Source organism: Tiliqua scincoides, chromosome 7 (assembly GCF_035046505.1).
Source record: "Tiliqua scincoides isolate rTilSci1 chromosome 7, rTilSci1.hap2, whole genome shotgun sequence".
Classification (NCBI taxonomy): domain Eukaryota; kingdom Metazoa; phylum Chordata; class Lepidosauria; order Squamata; family Scincidae; genus Tiliqua; species Tiliqua scincoides.
Window position 1 is genome coordinate 72,681,451 of NC_089827.1, and position 17,920 is coordinate 72,699,370.

At 42.3% G+C, this 17,920-nt stretch overlaps 1 protein-coding gene across 5 annotated transcripts in view; it reads left to right on the forward strand.

The window, feature by feature from the left end:
- Positions 1 to 887: 887 nt before the first annotated feature.
- The window catches only part of LOC136656847 (oxysterol-binding protein-related protein 8-like), an 83,437-nt gene continuing 66,404 nt past the window's right edge, over positions 888 to 17,920 (forward strand). For 4 of the 5 annotated variants that reach the window (XM_066633219.1, XM_066633218.1, XM_066633215.1 and 1 more), the window contains exon 1: positions 888 to 1,046. The gene's annotated coding sequence lies outside the window, so the exon portion shown is untranslated. The remainder of the gene's footprint in view (positions 1,047 to 17,920) is intronic. The other variant, XM_066633216.1, reaches the window with a different exon arrangement.

A 17,920-nucleotide genomic window follows, 5' to 3' on the forward strand; every position in this document is an offset into this window, starting at 1 on the left:
CACGACATGACCGAGCCAACGCAGGCGTCTCTGTTTCAGTAGTGCATACATGCTAGGGATTCCAGCATGTTCTCTATTAAACGGTATGAAAACCAGGAGATCTTCTCATATAACCAGAGAGTGGTGTGCAGTGTCCCTGTGGATGCCTGACAGGCAGCAGTGAGGTTTGACTAGTTCCTTCTTTTTGGCTGCAGCTTTTTGCACTGTGATAGAGGAGGAGGTGGGAGCGATGGGGGCTGATGCCTGAAGGACCCACTTCAGCAGCATTTGCACCTGCCATCTGCTGTTGCTGCAGTGGAACAGGAGGTCTTTCTGCATCACAGGGTGCATCCCTGTGCACTCACTGCCTGCAGTCAGGCGCTGAGGGTGCAATCCTAGCCACACTTACCTGGGAGTAAGAGCCATTGACTAGAACGGGACTTACTTCTGAGTAGACCTGCATAGGATGGGGCTCTTAGCTTGCAATCCTGTCCACTTTTACCTGGCAGTAAGCCCCATTGACTATAATGGGACTTACTTCTGAGTAGACATGCTTCTGTCCTTAGACCCCCATCCTATGCATGTCTACTCAGAAGTAAGTCCCGTTATAGTCAATGGGGCTTACTCCCAGGTAAGGGTGGGCAGGAGGGGGTCTTAGTTCGCAGCAGCCGCTGCCCTAGTCTGGAGTGCAGGGAAAAGGTGGGGGAAGCAAGCAGCAGAGCGGGGGCGTGGCTAAGGGGAGGGGGCGGGGCCGGAATGGGCTGAGACAAAAGGGCCAGGAAGGGGCGCGGGAGGCGCGGCTTGTGGAGCGGCGCGAGAAGGCTCGCCCGCGGCACGTGATCCCAGAGGGGGCGTGGCTCCGGCCAGAGCCCCGCCCCTCCCTCCTCCCCCTCGGCGGGCTCGTGGAGCGCCCGGAGAGGCGGCGGCCGTTGATGAGAGGATCAGGAGGCGACTCCCGGCCGGGCGCAACGGCAGCCGGTGAGCGACTGAGGGCGGGCGCAGCGACCCTGCCGCTGGCCGCAGGCGGCGGGACGGAGGCCGCTCGCCCCTGGCCGGGCCCGGCTGAGGTAAGGGAGTGGGGGCGGGGCGCCGAGGGAGGTCCCGAGGGAGGGGCGGTGGCGTAGCTGGCGGGGGCGGGGGGCGAGCGAGCGGCCCCTCCCTTCGGAGCCGTTCCATAGGGCTCCTTTGCCCCCCGCCGGGCATGGCTCCGAAGGGAGCGCCCCGCACCCGCCAGCTACGCCACCGCAGGGGCCCTGCCGGCGCTGGGGTTCCCTTCCTCAGCAGTGACTGCTGCAGGGGCGCCCCAGCCCCCCCGAGCCTCGCAGAGCCCCCGCTGGCCCGCCCCGCCTACGTGCCCCCGGCCTTCTGCAGCCTCGCAGAGCCCTGCCGAAGCCCCTCCAGCCCCCTTCCAGAGGCGTCCAGGCCGGCTGCCGCCGCCGCATCTTCCTGTGGCAGGGGGTTCCACGGGCTCGTCACGCCCGGCTGAGGAGGCGCTTTCCTCCGCAGATTCTTCCAGTCCCTTCGAGAGGCGTCCAGGACACTTGCTGCCGCCTCATCCTTGTGGCAAGGAGTTCCGCAGGCCCTAAAGAAATATTTGTCTGGCCCCCTTATGAAGGCGTGTAGGTTGCATTCTGTGGCAAGGAGTTTCACTGGCCATTTGTGAACAAGCTAAAGAAATATTTGTCCAGGCCCCTTTTAAAGGCATCTTGGCAAGATGCGATCGCTATGTCCTGTGGCAAGGCGTTCCACAGGCTGATGACAAGCTGGGTAAATAAATCTTTCCTTTTGTCTGCCCTAACTCTCCCAATTTGAGTGCATGTCCTTTGGTTCTGGTGCTGTGTGAGAGGGGGAAGAGCATCCCTCTGTCCACTCTATCCATCCCCATCACCACATCCTGTGGCAAGGCGTTTCACAGACTAACTGCACAATGGGTAAAGAAATGTGTTCTTTTGCTTGTCTTAACTCTCCCAACGCTCAATCTTGGCAGATGTCTCTTTGTTCTGGTGTTGTGTGAGAGGGAAAAGAAAAGAACCTCCCTCTCTCCACTCTATCCATCACCACGTCCTGTGGCAGGGAGTTCCACAAATAACACACTGGGCAAAGAGATTGTCTTTTGTCTGTTCTAACTCCTGATGTTCAACTTTAGTGTATATCCTCTGGTTCTGGTGTTGTGAAAGAGGAAAAAGGACATTCCTCTATCCACTCTTTCTATCACCATCACCACATCTTGTGGCAGGGAGTTCCTCAGATCAATTGCATGCTGCATAAATAAATATGTTCTTTTGCCTGTCCTAACTCTTGCAATACTCAATTTTAGTGGTTGTCCACTGCACTGCGATGCAGGTCTCTTGTTATCTCGTGTGCTCCCTGGAGCATTTGGTGGGTCGCTGTGAGATACAGGAAGCTGGAGTAGATGGGCCTATGGCCTGATCCAGCAGGGATGTTCTTATGTTCTCCTGGTTCTGGTGTTGTGTAAAAGGGAAAAGAAATTCCCTTTATCCATACCCTGCATAATTCTGTGTATCTCAATCATGTCCCCCCTCAAGTGCCTTGTTTATAGACTGAAGAGCCTGAACTCTGTAGCCTTTCCTTGTAAGGAGGTGTACCCCAGCCCAGTATCATTTTGGTCACTCTCTTCCCTTTTAGCTGGAATGGGAAGCCTGCTGTGGGTATCCTATTTTTTTTTTGGGGGGGGGGGGAGAAAAGCTTAGAATTATTCTTAGAATTAATTCAGTTAGAGCTGCTGAGGCCCTGGGAGTAAGTAATGAAGCATGTGAGTGTCGGGAGTGGCTATTGTTGTTATGAATATATATATTTTTCCGCTCAGCAGTAATGAATGCTCTCAAGAGTGGTTTGTATAGCAGAGAAATAAGATTCCCTCCCACCTGTTCTTGTGAGGTGAGATTCTTATAATCTGATTCAGTGTTTCCCAAACTTCTTTGACTGGCAGCTCCCTTGACCTTCTAGGCCAGGGGTGCCCAAACCCCGGTCCTGGCGCCACTTGAGGCCCTCGAGGCCTCTCAATGTGGCCCTCAGGGAATCTCTAGTCTCCAATGAGCCTTTGGTCCTCCGGAGATTTGTTGGAGTCCACACTGGCCTGACACAACTGCTCTCAGCATGAGGGCGACTGTTTGACCTCTCGTGCGAGCTGTGGGATGAGGGTTCCCTCCACTGCTTGCTGTTTCACGTCTGTGATGCAGTAGCGGCAGCAAAGGAAAGGCCAGCCTTGCTATTGCAACACCTTCATTCATTTGTATAAGTCCATCTTTAATATATTCATTTATGTAAACTTATGTAAATTTATTCAAATTTAAAATGTAAATTAATTCCCCCCCCCGCCCCTGACACAGTGTCAGAGAGACCATGTGGCCCTCCTGCCAAAAACTCTGGACACCCCTGTTTCAGGCCATTGGCTGTGGCTCCCCATCAGGGCTACAATCCTATACATTGTGTATCATGGCGGGTTTTTCATGAGGATTCCCTGGCTGGTTTCTGTAGCTCCCTCCAGGAAGCCACAGCTCACAGTTTGGGAACCACTCTGTTAGCTGGTCAAATGTTAGTGACCCCTGTTAAGTATCCCCAGCTACTTACAGAGGACTGTGCCATTTCTCAGTGCAGATCCGAGGATTGTTTGTCAGGAGAGACAAACTCCTCCATGTGATGGCACGATTCCTGAGGAGATAGCCCGGCCAGGGGGCTTTCCCAGTTGATTCTGCCTTCTTGGCGGCAATGGTGAAGAATTCATTTGGAATCAAGCTGAAGGCCCCTGCAGGGACAGACGTTGAAAGACTTAAGAGTTACTCTGTTTGTGTATGCATGGTGTGAACTGAGTAGTTTGATTGCCTGATTTGGTTCTTTTTTGCTATGAGAAGAAGAGGAGGGGGGAGATTTCCCCCCAGCTGTTTATCGGTGTGAGGAGAAATTGTAGAAGAGATTTACCAAGCTTGTTATGGTTATCTGAAAATATAATTACAACTTTACAACTTTGAATTTCGGTGGATTATAAATTAACTGTCCTTGGATAAAGTTTGTGCATTGGAGCATTTATTGCCTTGGTTTGCTACTATTGTTTGGGAGTGCGGCTGGATTTTTTTTGACATTCTTGCGGATTGAAGAATGTGGTTGCCAAGGCTACAAGTATAAACACAGTAGATAGGAAACAAAAATAAAACAAGAACAGTGTACCAGTGACATCTAGTGGATCTAAAAAGACATTGCAAGAACTGGATTTGTGTTTATAAGTGGAGCAAGGAAGATAATACACTGAGGCCATCTAGTGGTCATAAAGAACATTAACAAAGATGGCGGCTAAAACAGCGAAAGTCCGAAAGGTGAGGATACAAAATATACCAGAAGAGAAAGGAGAAGATACGTTACGACGGATTGCCAGATTAATATTAGAAGGGATTGATATATCAATGGAGGAGATATTTAAAGAACTGGATCCAGTGAGAAGAGTGAGCACTTTTATCTGAGAAAACACAAATTACCAAGAGAAACTTATGTGAAATTCATCAGAACCTTTGACAGAGATAAATTACTGTAGGCCTCACAGGAAAAGGAATGGATAGCGGATGACAATAAAGTTAAAATTTTGAGATATGTTCCATGGAGAGTGAGGAAGAAGAGAAAGAGAAAATAATGAATGTGGTGGAAATGGACAGACTTTCAGAAATGTTGGATCACCAGCAAAAACCGACACAAACTGAGCAGTGGAAACCTTTTTATGCTTGGTTGAAAATGAAGCTTTAGAAATATATGATAGGGCATTTAGATGATTGTATTATATATATAATTTGATATATGATAGATGAATGATGAATGAAAAATGATATTAAGAGGTAAATTTAGAAGAGGAAATGGATTAAGATATGTAATGATTTATTAGTTTTAGCAATATATGATGATATATGATTTCCTGCACCCTCTTTTGTGTGTTTTTGTGTGTGTTGTGTGTTTGTTTATATTTGTTTTTGAAAAATATTAAAAAAATTTTTAAAAAAGGACTGTGCCATTTCTAACTTGAACTTGTAATGTGTGTATTTGGATGCTGCAGAGGTTTTGATTTTCTGGGCTTTTTCTTAAATGTGGGGCATTGCAGGCTTGGTTGTATGTGAACAAGCATTTTTTCTTTTTTGTCTTCTGTTTCCCCAACTGAAACGCATCCTACCCAAGCTACCCTACCCCACTGCAGAGCTGTTAAGGGAGAAACATAAGACACTAGGGGGGAAAACTGGGGGAAAACTAGGGGGGAAAACTGGAAGGTGCAGAGGTTTAAGTGAGCAAATCTAGGCTCTCAGAAGGCTAGAGTTTGTTGATTGCAAACAACATGCTCATCTCCCCACTGCTGCTGTTGACGCCTGGTATAATTGGCAGTCACATAATTTTGCATGTTCCTTACAAGGTCTTGCCTTTCTCCTCCCTGTTACTCAACCTTGTGCAATGTTAAGTAGGTTGGTCAGTTTTTTTATGGTGAACCTCAGTTTCTGTGTGGCAGCAGATTGTTTACTCAGAGGGAAGCATTTGTTCTTGTGTCCAGAAAGCATTTTGAATGTTGCATCCAGATTTGCTATGAATTTAAACTGCAAGTGGATCCCGTTAATTTTGATGGAGCTTGCTTACAGTTGAAAGCTGTGATTCTAAACTCTAGGTTTAGACCATATGATAATTAGACTACTGACCACTGTGTTGTAATGGGGAGACAAGGCATACACTCTGTGTATTCCTATGTACTCTTAAGTAACTCAGGGAGCACTGTAGCAATCTTTCCTGTTCACCTGGATTAGATTACAGTACTTTTAGATTTTATAAGTGTACTGTGATTTAATAAGGTATTGTAGGATACTGTCAGAGTTAGAAGTGTACTGCCAACCCTGGCCCTCCCTCAGCTGTTCTTGTTGCCTCCATGGACCCTTCACAACAGGATGTGAAACATCTGAGGTTATGATGAGTCATGGGGGTGGAGTCAAAGGATGGACAAGGATACAGTAGGTCCTGGGCATGATCTCTGTTCATGATGGGCAAGCTTCACAGGTTCCTGAGCGCAGCCTGAGTTTTGGGGTACAGTATGGTTGGTGCTAGTGGCTGGGCTGCTTGAATGTATCATTGCTGTTAATGCTACCATAGTGTTCACTAGACTAACAGCACAATCCTGTGCATGCCTACTTAGTAGTATTGTGTTCAGTGGGGCTTACTCTGAGGACAGAGTTTACAGGGTTGCAACCTAAAGTTTTTTTCCTATATGCCCTGCAGGTGCGGAAGGGCAGATTTCTTGCAGTGGTCCAGCATTTCTTGTCAGGATACTAGCAAATGCAATCAATGCCTGTTGTTTTGGAAGTGATCTGTGTTTGCACAGGCCTGGCTTAACTGCTGTTGATACCAACATGGAGTAGCTTGCCCCAGAGAGAGGAACTGCTTCGGGGCTCATTAGTCTTTTCTACAGAACCCCACACAAGGCATTGGCAGTTGCAGATGTTTTGTAAAAAGATGTGCTGGGGCAGATGGCAGGAACAAGAAAAAGTGGAATTAAATAGAGGATGGAGAGTAGTGAATTAGTAGGGAATTGAAAATTTTGGGGAAGAGTTGGTTCTAGTGATGTTGGCATTGGTATCCTCTAGAACAGCCATTCCCAACCATTTGTTGGCTATGGACCCTCTTCTCGAGTTCCAGGGTCCCCCGTCAAACAACACAAACAGGTGAACATAAAATCATTGATTATTGAAGGCCAGTTTGCGGCCCACTTCAAATGTGCCAGGTTTCCCCTGGGGGCCGTATGGCTCCCATTGAGAATGGTTGCTCAGACTACTGTCAAATTGTCTCTCATTGCTGACTACTTATTGTTGATGTGGGGATTGCAGGTAACTCCTATTTTAGAGGATTCATTACCATTGGTACACTCTATAATTTATGTGGGGTTGATTACTGTCTGGTGCCAGTGATCTAGTTAATTCTCCTGTTCCGACATCCAAGAGGTATTCAATAATGTAAAGGACAGGATTATTTACACAACAGAACATTTTTGGTCTGTTCGGATAAATTAAATTTTGTCATCAAGCCATGCTGAAGTGAGTAAAAAGGCATAACACAGCTAACCCTGCTGCTTTTGTGCCTGAGGTTTAGATCTGTGTGTCCTTTGGGTGCCTTTGCTACTGTAAAATGCACAGTTTTACGAATGGTGAAGAATTTTCAACATACACATTTCTAAAACTGTGTAGTGCTTCTTGATACATTTATATGAAATGAAAAGGTTTTGACTGTGTCTGAATGTACTGTCTGTTTGTTACAGTTCAGGTTATAGTGAGCCAGGTACCAAAAAGACCTGGGATCTCTTTGCTTTATGAGCTTGCATTTACCTTCCCTTGGCTTAATGGTATTCCTTTTACCTTTTCCATGTACACCCTCTTTGTTTGTTTTGTGACTTGATGTGTGTGTACGTCTTTATCAGTTGACCAGTCTGTCCTCAAGCAGGAGCAGAGCTTGCTTCTATCTCCAACTTGTTTGTATTTCCCCAGTATCTTCAGTGTAAGGGTTTTGGGTGTGTCAGGGTAAGTTACAGCTGAGAGTAGTGTCTGTTGGCATCTGCTTGATAGCATAAATAAACTTCCCTGAAATATCTGAGATATTGATTGTTTACTTGAATTCTAGTTCTCTGTAATATATTGTAGAGTGGTTCCAGGGAGATTGATGATAAAAGTTGTGTCAACATTATTTTGGTTTTCTAAAGAGTGATTTTTGTTTGATTACCAATGTTTTTTAAAAATACTGTCTAGTGTTAGATGCATGTGATTAGTGGTATGTTTTATTTGGTCGCCTTGCTATGCTCTTCTGTAATCACAGAAGGATGAATTGAAATCTGTGTTCCCTGAAGAACAGAGTGCTAAACCAAAAACAAATTCTGGTCAGTTTCACTGATATGTAGAATCTTTAGGAGATAGCAAAGCAATATACTACTTGCTCCATCATGCAACTCATTCATCTGAAGTTCCATTTTGGCATGCCCTAATTTTCATCTATATCTTTTTTTCTGTGTGTAAAATCAATTCCCATCATTTATTTTAAAAAACCCACTTTTCATTAGTATGTATACTTAAAATGAGACCGTGGCTGCTGTTTTCTTGAAACTGAAATATTTAAGACTTTTTTGTGGGTGAAGAAAGAATGCTAAAATTTGACAAGAAAAGCACTTGTATATGTAAAATCATGTCGAGAGGACATTTGGTTGGCATGAGCTCCATTAGAATCTTTTGTTCACTGTTCTAATTTAACCAGGGGGGTGGTTCCTTTCATTTCCCCCAAGACTACATGTGTTGCACTGAGGTTCAAATTCAGATTGTTCTATCTAGTTGCAAATTATTTATTTATGTCAAAGATCGTTCAGTTAAATATGCTTTCAAGTTCCAAGAAGTTTGCCAAGGAATTTTGTATATATGAGTATTTTGAAGACGTGTTGTGAACTGGCTTGACTCTGTTAAGTGTCAGTTATTCTCGTCTGTTTTCAAAATGGCTAGAATGAATTCAGTTCAGATCCATTTAAATTTTGGATACTTGACTTTGAGGGAAATGGACCCCACTTTTGTCTAGTTCCTTATTAAAAGCAAAACTGTAGTGTTCAGGGACTGGTGTGTGACAAGTGGTCTGAAGTAGCCTTGGTATCTTGCTTGCGTTGTGAGAACTTTAATTATCGGCTGTTGTATACTAGCAAATTCTTTTAAGGGCTAGAACTGCAAGTGGTGTTTTCTGGTTGAATGTGGCTTGAGTCAAGACCATATTGTTTCCTTTTCGCTACTTAGGGCCCAGTCCTCTCCAGCTTTCTAGCATTGATGCAGCCCTAAGGTAAAGGAACAAACATTCTTTCCTTGAGAAGGCTTTTGTGACTACCCAGCCATTACAGGTTGCAGCACACACCTCATTGACATGGCTGCATCAGTGCTGGATATTTGGATAGGACTGGGCCCTAACAATGTGTACTCGGAGAAAGAGGTCCATCTACTTGCAACTAGTCATTACCATTAAGCAAAAAAAGTCACTAAATTAGTAATGTGCCATGTTGACAGTGGAAGAATGAGATATACAAGTGGAGGTGATGATCCACTTGGATATACGGGCCTCAGCTTTGTTCCAGGTGCATAGATATCAAACTTCACAGAAGTTAAAAAAAATTTGTTATTCTAATTGTGTTTTTTTTCCTTTGGAAAATGAATGAGGCATACTGTCATCAAACTATAAGCAGTCAGCGTAAAATTTTTGATAGTAGAAATTGTCCTTGGAAAGTACCAAGACAGTCAAAGGCTGGGGTCGTAACCATGAAATAAATTTCATTCATATCAACTGTGAAAATCATATTGTTTTGTCTTGTGTCTGTTTCCTCCTTGGTAATCATTTGGGAATTTACTGCCTTACTGCTAATTAGTAAGTTGCTTCAAGCTTTGGATTTTTTTTACTCATCAGTGAGAGGTATTTGCACTGTTTAAAATTGAAACAGTCTTGGCAGTATATCCTAAGGTTGTAAAAGAAGCACCATTGCACAACTGCCCAGAAGTGTTCTTGCAATGGCTTATAGATATAAAAACAAAAACAAAACAAAAAAGCAGTTAAACAGAACTATCAAATCCATATAAATTTGCTCAACCTCAGTAGCCAGTGATTTTCCTGGTTTTTTAAACATGATTTTATGGACTTTTTCAAAGATAAAAGAATGTATATGTAAGAGATTTCATAGTGATAATGATTCATTGAGATGGTTCTGTATTGTATAGCTTCTTGCTATGTGCATCAGATCATGAAGGCACCTTAAGCAGGCTTATCTAGACAATATTGAGAAATGGCAAAATTATTCCTCTCTGTCTTTATTGCGAAAGTCTGAACGGCTATTTAAATTAGTAATTGATACATTTACAATATGGTGTATGTTAGACAGTAATTTTGTAGAAACACGAGCAGTGAAGATTCTGGAACTTTGATAATGGGGTTCTCGATAGGTAAAAGTTTGAGATATGTATAGACATCTGTGTAGATAAGAGAAGTAATAGTGAGCAGTGGTGTAGCTGGAGGGGGGACGGAGCACTCAGGCTGGCAGGTGGTGGGCGAGCGGCCCCTCCCTTCAGAGCCATTCCCGGCGGGGGGTACAAAACAGAGCCAGTGTACAATGTTACACAATGTTGCACAACACAGAAATGGTATGATTGTGCTTTCAGAATGGGTGATTTATCCTTGTAATTTTCTATTCTTGGAAAATGGAATCATGATTGGTAATTAGGATCCAACAGCTGGTAGCCTCTGGACCCAACTGATTTTCAAGGGCAGAACTTCCCATTATGTTAGTTGCTGGAGATAGCCAAACAATTGTAGACAAATATGGTAATAAAATTTGCTAGTAGTAAACATGCTGGGGGAGGGAGAGTTACTCAAAAGGATCTTTGTACAAAACTTGGTGATAACTTAGGGATTTATAAGTACCACTCCGCTAGAAATTATAATTTACTTTCAGCCTTGCTGTTTTGGTCAACAGCTAATGGTGTGTGCGCTCTGCATTTGATGTCTCTTCCTTTTTGCACTATTTTGTAATGTGTTTTCCCTTTTCAAAATGCTTTTCATCACTCACCGAATCTTGGCACTCACGAACTTGGGTGAACTGCATGTGTAGTTTTGGGGCTTATGCATATGCAGTACCAGCAGTGTTTTAAACTTGCGCTTGAATTTCCTTCTCCCCTTTCCCAACTGGCTTTAATCATGGTCAAAAGTTGCATCAGCTGTGAGATTACCAAAGACTAGCCCTACCCAGGAATTGCCAAATGAACATTGCATGCCAATTAAGAATCCTGAGGTAGTGTTGATGCTGTTGCAATGCTTGACCAAGGTGGGAGGAATTAGTGGATGGGTGGGAGGAGGTGGAGAAAGTGTGGCTTCTGTGTCCAATTTTAATTTCTTAGTCATTTCTTCTTGAGAGGCAGCATTGCATACTATCAGTCCAGATGATGTTTCTTGGTGGTATTCAGTTTCCCTAAGGAAGGAATTGTAGAGTGTTTTACTACTTTGCCCTCAGCAACATATTTTTAGAGACAAGCTGAACAGGAGATTTCTCATATTCTTTCAGTTTTTTTTATGGTGCACTGTACTCAGTTACTTAAGAAAAGTCTCCTTGGCCTCAGGGGTATGATTCCTGTTTCTGTGCAAGTGGTTCCCAGTTCAGTTCACATGCTCCCAAAGAAATGGGTGCTGTACCTTTTAGAAAATAATATTGTCATGTTAATAGCTACTAGACCTAGCATCTGAAATGGGAGCTTCATTTTCTGAGTGACTCTGTCACCGAATGGCAGGTAATGGGGACTGACACTTGGCGGTGATTATCTCTATCGTGTGTATGAGCATCTTGGGATGTATGACTGGCTATCGTTCAAAGACACTGGACCAGATGGCTCCTTGTTGAGGCAGTTCTTGTGTTCACTTTTGTTTTCCATCATTGGTCCTGTAAACTGTTCAGTATGTCCACTTATTAGACTGTAGGCACTTTTTGTCCAGAGATCTATCATGGTAAAGAAGTGGAGTACTTTGCCTTCCAGTCTGAAATGTGACACATAACAGTAATGTTCTGGAAGACAGCCTTTGTTTTAGTTCTAAGCTTTATTTTGTTCTGATCACAACTTTAAAGCTTATGAGTTTGTATGAACTACTGTGGGAGTTAAGGCGGGAACCTGCTGTTCTGAAACTGAGCAGTCCAGACAATGTAAGATTGGCATTGTCTGTCACTGCATTCTCTAGCAAATGATTCTCCTGAAAATGGATAATATGATATGTAGTCAGAAATAATCTAATCTCCCAGCTTGTGTTATTGTTTGAGAGTAACTGCATTCCAGGCTCATTACAAAGAGCTGGTTTACTTGTTAAAGAAAAATATGTAAATGTTCTCTCGAGACTTCTGTGTTGCTTTAGTTGCTATGATATGGTACAGAGTTTATGGTGTTGGAAATCCCATACCCCATTGGATATTGGTCATTGGCCAGTGGAACTTCTAGAACTTGCACCTGAAACCAGTGGTGCATATGTGATAAGAATACCTTGTGCAGGCTTAAGCTGTTTTTACTCACTAAGTCTCATTGAGCTCATTGAGGCGGACTTCTGAGAAGACACACATGATTGTGCAGTTAACCTTTCTAGAACATTGTGATTGCAACAGTGTTACTACAGAATTGCTGTTACTCTGCTCCCTTGCCCAGGTGACAAAGAAGCGAGAAGTTGTTACCTTTGCACCAAGCGAGAATGTCTCTTTTACAGATGCTGTAAGCATGCAAGCTTATAGAAAGACAAACAGGCAGCCTGAGGGAGAATGTTACCAGGAGACAGGAAGAAGCTTGGTGCAATGGTAACGAAGATAAACAAAGGTAATGGTGTGCAGGGGGTGGGAGGATCTGTTGATAGGGGGGACTCTAGTTCTGAGGAAATGTGTCGTATCAACCTGTGCAGCTGCATGCTGAAGTGTTCGCATGCCATTTGTGAAGCATGTAAACCCTATTATATTTATATATGGCTTCTCTTCTAAGAAATGTTGGAACTCCTTCCTTTTAACATATGCTCTTATTTTCTGTATTTTAACTTTTACGTTGTATGCCACTTTGTGTATTGTAAAAATGATTAGACAAGGAAATGTCTTTGGGGAACACACCAACCATTTCAATTCTGTTTGATGCATGTGAAAAAGCCATATGCCACAGTAATGTTTCTCGAACTGTGGGTTGCGAGCCAATTTCAGGTGGTTTCCCATTCATTTCAATATTTTATTTTTAATATATTAGACTTGATACTACCATGATACGTGGTTGCATTTGGGGAAATATTACACATCTGCACTTTTAACAGACTACTATGTATATGCTTTTAACAATGATAGTATATGGGACTTACTCATGGTAAGTCTAACCTGAGATTGTAAAAACTCTTCTTGCTTGATGATGTCACTTCCGGTCATGACATCACTTCTGGTGGGTCCTGATAGTCTCATTCTAAAAAGTGGGTCCCAGTGCTAAATGTTTGAGAACCACTGAGCTACAGGATCATTTATACACTTTTATCTATTGCATTTTTTGCTTTTGCAAGCTTAAGATACAGTTGTTCTGTATAGTGCCCAGTTGAGCAGTGTACATATGAAAGCCAGTGTGGTGGAACCAGGAAGACCTGGATTCTAATCCCCACTCAGTCATGAAGCTTTCTAGATTACCTTGAGCCAGTCATTCTCATCCTGACTTGTATCACAAGGTTGTTATATTTTAAAATATAGTTCTAAATTTGCACAGTCCAAACTTCTTTTTATACAAATGATTCCTCAAAAAATGAGTTTGCTGTCCCATGAATTAATAAATGAACAATCTGTTTTAAAGGTCTTTATAATTATACAACACGCACTAATTGGAAGGAGTTGTTAAAGAGGGATGAAAAACAGTTCTGAATATTTGAGCTTTATATAGTTTATGGCAATCTGTAACTAGAGGTCACTTGCTTCTACATTAAAGTCTTAATATCATACAAATAAGTTATGGTAAATTTAATATCTAATATATAGCTTTTTAAAATCTCTGTATATTTCTTTTGGCCTTTAAATAAGCTTTATATACAGGGTATTGGATGCATGTTTGGTTTTCTTTGACTTGACTGATGTTTCTGAGAAAAAATAACCTTAATCTTATGAATACTCAGTCAAAAAAAATGTATATAATTTCCACGTGAGAACAATAACATTTGTCTTGACCCTATTTTTGGGACAAGGGGTTTAATGACTTGCAAACTTATAGTCATCCCCTCCAAATAAATATTTACAAGTGTAGGTTGTACACGGAAAAATCCGTGTAAGCTTTTTGCATAAGTTAATGAGGTAGAGAGGTGTATTCATGTCCCAAGTAATTAAAAGTCTGCAGACAACCCTAAAGTTTATGTATGAATCATTTGAGTGAGGAACAGGAAATTGAGTTTTAACACACAATTGCAGTATAGCACACTGACAAGCTAAAAGATTTTTGAGCTTTACAAAATTAGCTACAGGTGTTCACAATTGGCAGGAGTGCAAGAACTGTAACCAGCCAAAATTGTGGTGGTTGCAACTCCACCGCCCTGGGAGAAAAGCAGTGTTGTCTCTGACAATGCATTGAACTTTGGAAGCACCCTTAAGCAAAGAGAAATACAGTATTGCTTTTTTGAAGTCCAGTATAGTGACAGGATGAGCTCCTGTCCTTGACTTATTTTGGGTGTTCCACAAATGACCTTGCCAGATTAAGAGAATTGTTTGGTGGTGGGAGCTCTTGAACAATTTATTGACTTTGATCCAAATTTGTAGTTTTTTTCATGCAGATATTTTGGGCTCTGTTGCTGCCAAGTGTATTAATGTTTATACAACTGCTAAACACGGATCATGTAGCACTTTAAATGTTTGCCTGCTGGCAAAATCTTTAAAAAGCTACAACGTGTTGTACTGAGAAGTTAATGGAACCTTCAGTTAGCCAAACTATCCTAGTTGCATACCGTAGTACAGTGTGACTTTTGGAAATTCAAATCATTTGGTTGGTTCAACTATAAGAATAGTTTCTTTGGCTTGGACAGCCCTTTGAGTTCTGTTCTTGGGTCAGCATCACAGACTTCTATTTATTATCAAATTGCTTAGGGTATTTCTGGGAAGGGGGGCTCTCATGCCTCTCCTACATTGCTCCTGGTACGAGGGTGGGTTTTGTCTAGCAAACTCTGTTCCTCCTGAGGAATTGTATTAAAAATGAGACCATTTTCAAATAAAAGACTTTATTGGCAACCCTGCTTTTTCAGTAAAATTTTACAGTTGCACGTGAGGCACTAGGGTCAATAACGTGCCACAGTGTAAAGTACGTAATATTGTTCCTACGAGAGCAGTGTGTGGGGCTCAGTGAGCTCAGTATTTTTTAGACATGACTCAGCATCACATTATGTCAATTAACTAAGAAATGTACACTGTGCTTCCTGGAATGCCCTGTCAATTTTTTCCATGGAATCCTGTTGGGCCATTTTTCTTTCCTCTGTTGGTAGTCAGAAGCTTCAGGAAATAAACTGACTTCCTTTCCTGGTGGTTAGTCGGTAGCAAAATGAAGTACCTAACCACAGCCAGAAAATCAGTTAGCCTTTACAGTGTGACTTAGAAGGACAGTAGAAAAATGAATTGGACCTGAAATATGAAGATTAATTCTTTCAGATCCATATTTGTATTCTGGGCTGGCTGGTTACAAAGATTCCAGACAGCAATCTGGAAGACACATTTTGTGGAGGTTGGTCCTTGCTTGAGAGGTGCACTGTCTGCAGTGGTGATCGTTCCTTGAAAAATTTGCAGATGTGATGGGGGTAGATAGGATTCTAGAAGCTGAATTAAAAAGTTTCAGCATGAACTCCGTCGATAGCTATGATGAAACAGTTTTGCAGGGTCACGAGAAAGCTTCAAACTAGAAAAAATTCTGGTTTCTAAAAAGATTTCATAAACCAGAGGGTTGCTGTTGACTGTTGGGACATTATGTGCTTGATTTTTTTTGAAGAATTTTTTAGTCATTCAAAAGTAAAATAGCATTGACCCCTAAAGCTGCATGGAGGTACCCACCAATGTTTTACTGCATTTTAGTTGAGGCCTTGAAAATATCACATGATCATTCATACCTCTTTTTAGCAGTGGATTACCTGAATAGCAGATTGAAGTTTTATGAGATTTTTTTTCTTGGTGCTGAAAGACCTCTAAGACAGGTTCAATAAAGCAATAAATATAGCAGGTTCAATAAAGCAATAAAGCACTATTGTGTTCAGCTAGCTTTTATTTATTCAGTTTTCTAAATACATACAGTATCTAAGAAAAGCCTTGAGGAAAAACAAATTTCATTTAGTTTTAAAAATAAACATGAATGTTGAGGTCTACCTGTTCATTTACACAGTTCTGTGTATTTTGTTTTGAGGGCACAGAAGGGAGCAATTCTTACTCCATAAGTTTATTTGATTTTGGTGCCTGTGAAAGGCAGTACTGTTAAGTAACTTTGCTGGTATTAAGTTGATGAGATGATGGTGCAAGTTATGGAAACGTTACAAGCTGTCTTGCATTAAACATTTATTTATCGATTTCTATCCTGCTGTTCTCCCTGGTGGGCACCCAAAATGGCTTACAAAAACATATAAGATGTGTTAAAAAAAATTCATAATTAAAATATAACCCCAAACAACCAGCAGCAATTCCCATAATCGGAGTAAAAGAGCCAAGCATATAAAATACAAAAACAGCAGTAAAGCGTATTTGTAAAACGTGCAGAACATGCCAGCACTAAAATGACCATGATAAAGTTGGAACAGAAGTTTCTGATAAGAAATGGTTTTTAGGCCCTGCCAGAAGGCTTTTGAAGAGGGAGCGGATCATAAATTCCATAAAGTTGGTGCCACTACTGAAGGAGCCCTATTTATTGCTGTTGACTTTCTCACCTCCATAGGTGGTAGCCTATCTAAAAGGGCCTTCTGATGCCGAGAGGGCAAGCTGGATTATACAGAAGGCAGCCATCTCTTAAATCCGCTGGCTCTGAGTGGTCATAGTTCTTTCTGAACAGTGTAATTCCCAGTTGACAAATGAAATGTTTACTGTAATATATTGTGAGGTTTGCCTGATGGTGGGGGGAGGGAATGGATAGAGAATATTCGCTTCCACCCAAGATCCATTGTGCAAAATGCAACTTTGCATCTCCACATGTAGAGTTATATTTAGGGAGTCAACAATTATAAAGGTTTGCTATAAACAGAATTGGAAGCAGTTGGTAGTTGCATGTTGAAAGCGTTGGAGGTGTTGCTTAGTTTTCTTCTCACTTAAGCCTAATTGCTGCATGAGGAAAATACTGTGTAAATGTCCATCTGTCGGATGGGGAGCACAGTAGCTTCCCCCATTTATACATTTGAATTCTGAATGAGTGCTCAGCAAAGTTAAGTGAACAACTCGTCTGATAGGGCATATTTGGATTAATCTGGGTTTTTTGAGCTCATTCAGGATTCTATCCTGAGGAGTGTGCACATGAAGGAACTCCCCCCTACCCAATAGCAGTGTGCACCCCCCTTTGCTTTAGAGCAGTGGTTCTCAATCTTTAGCAGGCTGCAGACCACTGAGGCAAAGATTAGAATCATTGTGGACCATGTGCTCCCCCACCCCCTGCACACAAAAATACAGTTAAATATGTAATAAGCTGTATTGGAGATTAATTAAATTTATTATTTTCAGAGGCGATTTCTGGGTTGCTGCTTTTGTTGGCAGCTGCAGTGCAAGCAGTCCATTCTCTACCCTCTCGTGTGGTCCGTGGAAAGCATCTCCTAAAAAAGGGTTTCCCCCATGGACTACCAGAGAAGGCAGAGAATAGATCTCCTATAGCTACAGCCAACACTTCAGTGCTGGCTGTAGGTGGTCTGTTCTCTGCCCTCTCCGTTGGTCCATGGGGGAGTGCCCACTTGGTGAGATGCTGGAAGTGATTGAAGGTGATCTTTCTTTTTCCTGAGACCTCGTGAACCACTTCTCAGAGTCTCACGGACCACCAGTGGACCACAGGTTGAGACCAGTGTTTTCGAGGGTTAGGGAAATAGTTCAGAGCAGGATCCAGTAGAATATGAACAGTCCCAGGGTTATTGAAAGATTGTTGAGGTTGTCTCCCCCCCCACCCCATTAATGTCAGTGTTTTCTTTTGGAAGAGAAGGTTGTATCCAAACGTTTTCTTTTTAAAAGAATTTAAGACTTACATTCTCTTTAATTGTGTTGGAAAGATAATATTTGCTGTAACACGACCTGCCAAGTAGTGGCTGCTTTGGAGCTCTTTGGTGTGTGTAGATACTGTTTCCCAAACAGATGGTTAGACTTTTGCACTCTGAAGCACCATTAAACTTGACTATGTTACTTTTTTAAAAAAGGTTTGTTTAGAGGACATTTTAGTGACCA